This window comes from Gobius niger (assembly GCF_951799975.1).
Source record: "Gobius niger genome assembly, chromosome: 21".
Classification (NCBI taxonomy): domain Eukaryota; kingdom Metazoa; phylum Chordata; class Actinopteri; order Gobiiformes; family Gobiidae; genus Gobius; species Gobius niger.
In genome coordinates, this window is record NC_136872.1 from 3,531,533 (window position 1) to 3,539,459 (window position 7,927).

A 7,927-nucleotide genomic window follows, 5' to 3' on the forward strand; every position below is an offset into this window, starting at 1 on the left:
CTTTGCAGTCCTACTCAGCATCACTGTGTCGCTCTTACTCACAGGTCTTTGCAGTCCTACTCAGCATCACCGTGTCGCTCTTACTCACAGGTCTTTGCAGTCCTACTCAGCATCACCGTGACGCTCTCGTTCACAGGTCTTTGCAGTCCTACTCAGCATCACTGTGTCGCTCTCGTTCACAGGTCTTTGCAGTCCTACTCAGCATCACTGTGTCGCTCTCGTTCACAGGTCTTTGCAGTCCTACTCAGCATCACTGTGTCGCTCTCGTTCACAGGTCTTTGCAGTCCTACTCAGCATCACCGTGTCGCTCTTACTCACAGGTCTTTGCAGTCCTACTCAGCATCACCGTGTCGCTCTCGTTCACAGGTCTTTGCAGTGCTACTCAGCATCACCGTGTCACTCTCGTTCACAGGTCTTTGCAGTCCTACTCAGCATCACCGTGTCGCTCTTACTCACAGGTCTTTGCAGTCCTACTCAGCATCACTGTGTCGCTCTCGTTCACAGGTCTTTGCAGTCCTACTCAGCATCACCGTGTCGCTCTTACTCACAGGTCTTTGCAGTCCTACTCAGCATCACCGTGTCGCTCTTACTCACAGGTCTTTGCAGTCCTACTCAGCATCACCGTGTCGCTCTTACTCACAGGTCTTTGCAGTCCTACTCAGCATCACCGTGTCGCTCTTACTCACAGGTCTTTGCAGTCCTACTCAGCATCACCGTGTCGCTCTTACTCACAGGTCTTTGCAGTCCTACTCAGCATCACTGTGTCGCTCTTACTCACAGGTCTTTGCAGTCCTACTCAGCATCACCGTGTCGTCTCGTTCACAGGTCTTTGCAGTCCTACTCAGCATCACCGTGTCGCTCTCATTCACAGGTCTTTGCAGTCCTACTCAGCATCACCGTGTCGCTCTCGTTCACAGGTTTTTGCAGTCCTACTCAGCATCACCGTGTCGCTCTCGTTCACAGGTCTTTGCAGTCCTACTCAGCATCACTGTTTCGCTCTTACTCACAGGTCTTTGCAGTCCTACTCAGCATCACCGTGTCACTCTCGTTCACAGGTCTTTACAGTCCTACTCAGCATAACTGTGTCGCTCTTACTCACAGGTCTTTGCAGTCCTACTCACCATCACTGTGTCGCTCTTACTCACAGGTCTTTGCAGTCCTACTCAGCATCACTGTGTCGCTCTCGTTCACAGGTCTTTGCAGTCCTACTCAGCATCACCGTGTCGTTCTTACTCACAGGTCTTTGCAGTCCTACTCAGCATCACTGTGTCACTCTTACTCACAGGTCTTTGCAGTCCTACTCAGCATCACCGTGTCGCTCTTACTCACAGGTCTTTGCAGTCCTACTCAGCATCACCGTGTCGCTCTTACTCACAGGTCTTTGCAGTCCTACTCAGCATCACCGTGTCGCTTTTACTCACAGGTCTTTGCAGTCCTACTCAGCATCACTGTGTCGCTCTTACTCACAGGTCTTTGCAGTCCTACTCAGCATCACCGTGTCGCTCTCGTTCCCAGGTCTTTGCAGTCCTACTCAGCATCACCGTGTCGCTTTTACTCACAGGTCTTTGCAGTCCTACTCAGCATCACCGTGTCACTCTCGTTCACAGGTCTTTGCAGTCCTACTCAGCATCACCGTGTCGCTCTCGTTCCCAGGTCTTTGCAGTCCTACTCAGCATCACCGTGTCGCTCTTACTCACAGGTCTTTGCAGTCCTACTCAGCATCACCGTGTCGCTCTTACTCACAGGTCTTTGCAGTCCTACTCAGCATCACCGTGTCGTTCTTACTCACAGGTCTTTGCAGTCCTACTCAGCATCACCGTGTCGTCTCGTTCACAGGTCTTTGCAGTCCTACTCAGCATCACCGTGTCGTTCTTACTCACAGGTCTTTGCAGTCCTACTCAGCATCACCGTGTCGTTCTTACTCACAGGTCTTTGCAGTCCTACTCAGCATCACCGTGTCGCTCTCGTTCACAGGTCTTTGCAGTCCTACTCAGCATCACCGTGTCGCTCTTACTCACAGGTCTTTGCAGTCCTACTCAGCATCACCGTGTCGCTCTTACTCACTGGTCTTTGCAGTCCTACTCAGCATCACCGTGTCGCTCTTACTCACAGGTCTTTGCAGGCCTACTCAGCATCACCGTGTCGCTCGGCGCACTTGTAGCTACACACACACTCTCCGCTGTCCATTCGACTTCCTTTGCCACACAAGGTGACCTCTGTGCCGGAGCGGGCCCAGGTGCGCACAGACGCTTAGCAAAGACACACCAGGAGTCAAAGAAATATATTTGTGCACGCGCGATCACCTGCGCAAGCACAATCTGCATAATCAGCACCCGGGGAGGAGAGAGAAAATCAGCGGTGCGTTACAACCCTTTCATTTCCATATCCAGCAGCGGAATTAGCAGCCTCTTCAGCATTTGCCTTTTCCTCCTCGCAATGGGGAAATTGCAGAGACTCTCGACAACTCTCACTCGAGGAATCAGCAGGAGCACGCACCAGCTATCGCAGGGATTAAGTGTGTCGAGATAAGATTTCAACGAAAACGATTTCCCTTGTTCGAGAGGAAACAACAAATATTGTCACAAAAGCATTAGTAAAGAGAATCCAGAGTAACTGTAACGTTAGTGTGTGATCAAATGTTTAAAAAGAGCCCGTCCTCAGCAGGTTTAAATCAGATCAATCCCATTATAGTGAACAGGACTAAAGTTCTGTTTGACCTGGAAGTAAAGCAATGAGATCATCACTTAACAATCCCATAGTGCAGCACGTTAACACACACGCCTATTACCATAAAAACATAATGGTAATAGCTAGTCAACTGTCACATAAAACATAGTAATGCTGCGTTCGATCAGAAGTCGGAAAATCCGACCAGGATTAAGTGTTTTGTCGCTCTACAGTTGTCCAGGTTGGAAACATCGGAGACGGAGACGTCCGCAGACCAAAGTAACAACTTTGTCATACTCCGGAGGGTCATAAACTTTGTTGTAAAATAGTATCATGTATTTATTAGGCCTGGGTCAAAATGTCAGATTGGATTGCAATACTTTTGGCTGAATTACCAAGTATCGATACTTGATGATTGATCAATACTTTCAATGCTTGTGTTTGGAGCAGTGTTATCATCACTCCTTTGTATTCCGGAAACAGCACTTTGTTACATTCTGTGTTGACTGTTCAATGTTGACACTTGACTGTTTTCTGTAGTATATGAGGTTTTATTAATCAATCAATTTGTTTATTCATTAATTAATAAGTTGGTAGATTAGCCTTAAAGTTGAATGGGGCACTAGTTTGAAAAAGTTAACAAAATAAAAGTCAGAATAAGAGGCTAAACTACAGATTCATCTGAAGGAAGTGAATTCTTGAACGGGGGATACAGGGATACCAGACGGGCAAACTTGAGGATCTCTGGTTTTCCTCTGAGACAAAGGAACTTCAGAATTCAGCGGGGAAAGTTGTCGCCCTGTGCTCTTGGTGGTAAATGTCACGCTTCCTCCCCAAATCTTTCTTTGTTTGAAACTCAATCTCTCACTCCATCTCGACTCAATCTGAGGACTTGCTTCCTGTACCGTTTTTAACACCGGGGGTGGTCCCTTTGTCGACCAATCGATTCAGTCTGTGACTCGATATGGCCAGGACACGTTACAGTGGGATAGAAGCATGTCTTACAGTACTGTGATTTAAGGAATACTTTTCTATTGAAATAAACACATTAACAAACTTCACAAACTTTACAAATGAATTATCGACATTTCGACATTATGTACATTGCATCTTTGTTGACCTTGGGAAAGAAATGTCATTAGCAACGTTTAGTCGAGTTCTTTCTCTCTATGAATGAAGGAACTGGCTTATTGCTCAAATTGGATGTTTGAGACTCTGACTTTAGTACAATTCGAAGGTCAATAAAGAGTCCTCACCTCTGGTGGTGAGATATAAAAGATAGTTTGATCACAGTCTTCATTGTCCTGAACTGTGTTCAGCCCAAACTGATCAGTCATCCACAGGCAGGACAGAATTAACAAATGGTGTGTAATAGGGCATAGGTCAAACATCACACCCTACATTTCTCTTTACACATTATAAGGCAACCATACTTATCATAATTACTTACTGTATCCCCATACATATCGGATCGGCCCCTGAGTGTCGTGATATGTAACGGATTGTGACAAAAGTGTATCGTCCCAGTCCTATTATATATTCTTCTCTGTTGTACAGTGATATTTCAGCACTAGTATTTTCATATTTTCCTTTGAACCGTTAATGGAGACGTAACAGAGCAGTAAAGCTTGTCCGTTTCGCGTTGACATTAAACAAGTTTATTTGGGAAACATCTGCCAAATAACACGGTTTATTTAATCTTACATTTGTCACACGTCACTTCGGGCGTAGCCATCTTTAAATGCTCCTTCTCGGGTTCGGTGATTCTGTCTCGAGTTTCCGAGTTGGAATTACAGAGCTTTGGTGTGTTCCAGTAGAAATGTCCAGGTAGATCCAGTGGAACGCAGCACAACATCTCACTACTGTCGCTTCTGCTTATACAAATACACAACAATATGTTTTCTTATTGTTTATTAATCAATTGATCTGCACCTCTATCACTGCAGCCTGGATTTCTTTAAACACAGGATAAGTTCTAACAGCTCCCTTTAGTTTTGGCTGTGGCTAAAGAGCACAAAGCAAAAAGTCAGTTAGTTTCCTCTGTGTTGGCTTCTCCATTTCTCCAGTTTTAGGAGGTTAGCACTACACATGCAAATCGCCAAAGAGCTTCAAGAGCAAGTTTCAAGATCCGCTTAAGGCTCTAAAACAACGGTTGTAGATGCATGGCTTAAAAGCACTCAATCCCCAAATGGTTCCCTACATTAACAACAATACCATTTTCCTTTGCCCAAACCCAGTGCTTTGTCTGCAGATGCATATTTATGTGGAGCGCGCGCCTTTCACAATGTCACATCAAACATCATTAAGAGCGCATTGGCATTCAGCGCTGAAAGCATAAATACATACAAATGGAGATGTAGCCGGAGAGCGAGGCTGAGAGGGACTGTCAAATCACTCCTGTCTGGTACACGCCGCAGCATCGGCGGAAAAATAACTACTGCCCCGTGATGAAAGGTGTTCTTGAGAGAAAGGATAAAGCCGCAAATAGCCACATGCAATGAATTTGAGAAGATGAGCTTCGGCGACTGTGGCAGGAAGAGACACAGATGAAGTAATGCGGGAAGAGAAGAAGACATTTCACCTGGACCCGAAGGCCTGGACATGTCCAAACTCTTTTGGATTGGGTCTTCTAAAGAAATGTAGCACAGATTTAATCACTTTAATAAAGTGAATACATTTAATTTCACATGGATGACCCAGAGTCTTTATCAATATTGAGCATAAAAGGTATTTACACATTAATGCCAGGGACACTTTTCTGTCTCTGGCTCAAACCAAAATAATGTGTGGTGTGTCTTTCCTTCTCGAATACGTTTGTTTTCTTTTTGTAGAGTGGTGCATGTTAAAGCAGTACTAAGTAACTCTTCCCCCTAGAGGCCATAAGCGCAACTGCAGGTGTAGTAGCAAGTTACGATTTTTTAACTTATTAATTGTCTTGGAGAGTAAATACTACACTGACAGGAAAGGCGAAGGGAGAGAGGGATATTGTTCATCCAATTATACAATGGAAATATTTTTTTTCACTCAAACCTGGCTGTAAATACTGTTTAAAGTGACGTTAGCCCGCAGTTAGCTTTGCCCGTTAGCATGTTAGCTTCTTCTTCGTGATTCCATTAGTGTGTATTGATTTCTCCGGTCCGGTGGCAGTCAAGTTGCAAACATGGTTTTCTGGCCAGAGACACCGGGGGAGATGAAAGACCCTCCAATCATCCCATTAACACTTGTATTACCCCCACAGGGACTACGGAGAGAATTTATTAAGGTAAACACGTTACTTAGTACTGCTTTAACAAACTTGCTGGATTGTCTAATCTGCCGAGGGAACATGTAGAGGATAAAAAGAAATCTGAGTCCGTCCAGACTCCATACCAAAAAGCCTCAGGCCCAGGATTGACCTGGGACTGTTTCATTGTGAGGCAAGACTGGACTGTGGATTCGATTTACAGTTGTCTTCGTCCTGGTGGATGAAGCCGTCCTTTCTCCCTGATGTCAGGACAGTTAAGCATTACAAGCTTTGAAGGGCGCAAAAAGACTTACCAGAGCTTCGTCCTAACAACATACCACGGCATCTCCTGAAGGATCAAGGGAGCAAGCCGAGTCTCTTTGAGCGACTGAGACAGTGAGGAAGAATGTGTTTGCTGCTCTTTGAGCTAGTTTTTAGTCGGCTAACTTTGTCCATATAGCGGTGCAGCGATGTCTGATCTCCTGCACATATGGGAATTTTGTTTTTGTTCTAGACAACATGCGACTGTTGTATTGCTTCTTTTTCTCTTTCTGTCCATTCCAGTCCAACGGTCGCTTGTTACAGTCCAACAAATCTGTTTCCATCTTCCCGTGAATGGTTGGTGAATGGTGTCTGTGGCATTTTCAGTTTTATTTGATTAATATAAGAACGATCAGCAGATGGCGCCAGCCCCCAGAATAGTGTAAAAGCCCAGCCTGGTTCACTCGCACTTCCTCTGTCTTCTTCACTGCCGTTGGTCCAGGTAGATCTTTCTAGTTCATCCGCATTCTTAGATTTTGGTGTAGCCACTAATGAAGTTATACTGTAGTGTCTCGGGTGGTTTAGAGCCTCAACACGCACCACTCCACCACTCCACCACTCCACCACTCCATGGCGTTTATTGCTCTGCGTTGGGTGGGTTGCGTTCTGATTGTAGCCTGACATCCAGAATGATCCCCCTCTGTATATTTTACACACGGGGGATATCAGTCTAGGCCATAGGTCTAGGCGGGCGCCCACTTTTGCCGCTTAATGGTTCACTCGCGTCACGTGTTGTTCGTGAGCAGCGTCACTCTTGGGACACGGAAGTTTCTCACTAGCAATCTACAGACGGGCAGGGGAGAGCCAGGAGCGCTTTTCTAACTACCTAAAAACACATCGACAGAGGTTTGTGATTCATAATCCTGTTAATCCGATAGCAACGCCGCAGACTGCTGTTTGCTGATTGGTTTACCCCCTTCCTGTTTGCTCGGGTATGTTCCGCTGTGGAAATGTAGTTGAGGCCGACTCTTACGGGGGTCCGCCCATTAGTCCGACGACCCATTAGTCTGCTGTCTCATTATGGGGGGGTCCTCATGTGTGCAGAGTGCAGTAGCCGGCTCCGGATGAGCCGAGGGGAGCTCAATATGACAGAAGGATTTACCTTGTGGTGATACTGGGTTATGTTGTCCTGGCGTTAAGTCATTTTTAATTCAACAATTAACTACGACCACTCATAATGCCACATTTCCATCACCCGTTACCACTTCAGCGAAATTTCAAAATGAGCATAAAAATCCAGAGATGGAAACGCAGTGAGTTTGTGAGTGCTTCTCGAATGTGAGTAAAGCCCCGTGAAGCTCGGAGTAAGCCGCTTGGTTTGAGCTCAATTACAGCATTTTTCTAACCAATAAAATGTAAGTTTGAGATCAGGACGTGTTTGAAATAATCACCCGAAGCTCCTTAAAGAAACGTCGGAAGTCTCATTTCGCTCAAGGGAAGCGGACACTTTGGAATGCCGATCATGCCTGTGAAAACCCGCTGGTCTAAACACACAACTCTATCAACCGCTCGGCCCCGGTCTGTCAGCACATTCCGGGCTCCCCACAATCCTTTCCCATCTCCTCTTCTGCGGATGCACTAAGCCTCACTGATCCTCACCTCTGCTGCGGACGCCTGATCTCCATCTCTCCCGGGGAGCCCTCTCTCGTTGGGCACCTGTTCTCTCTTATATGTGTGCTCTGTCGGGGGGAGTGGGATCACAGTGAGCGCTCTGAT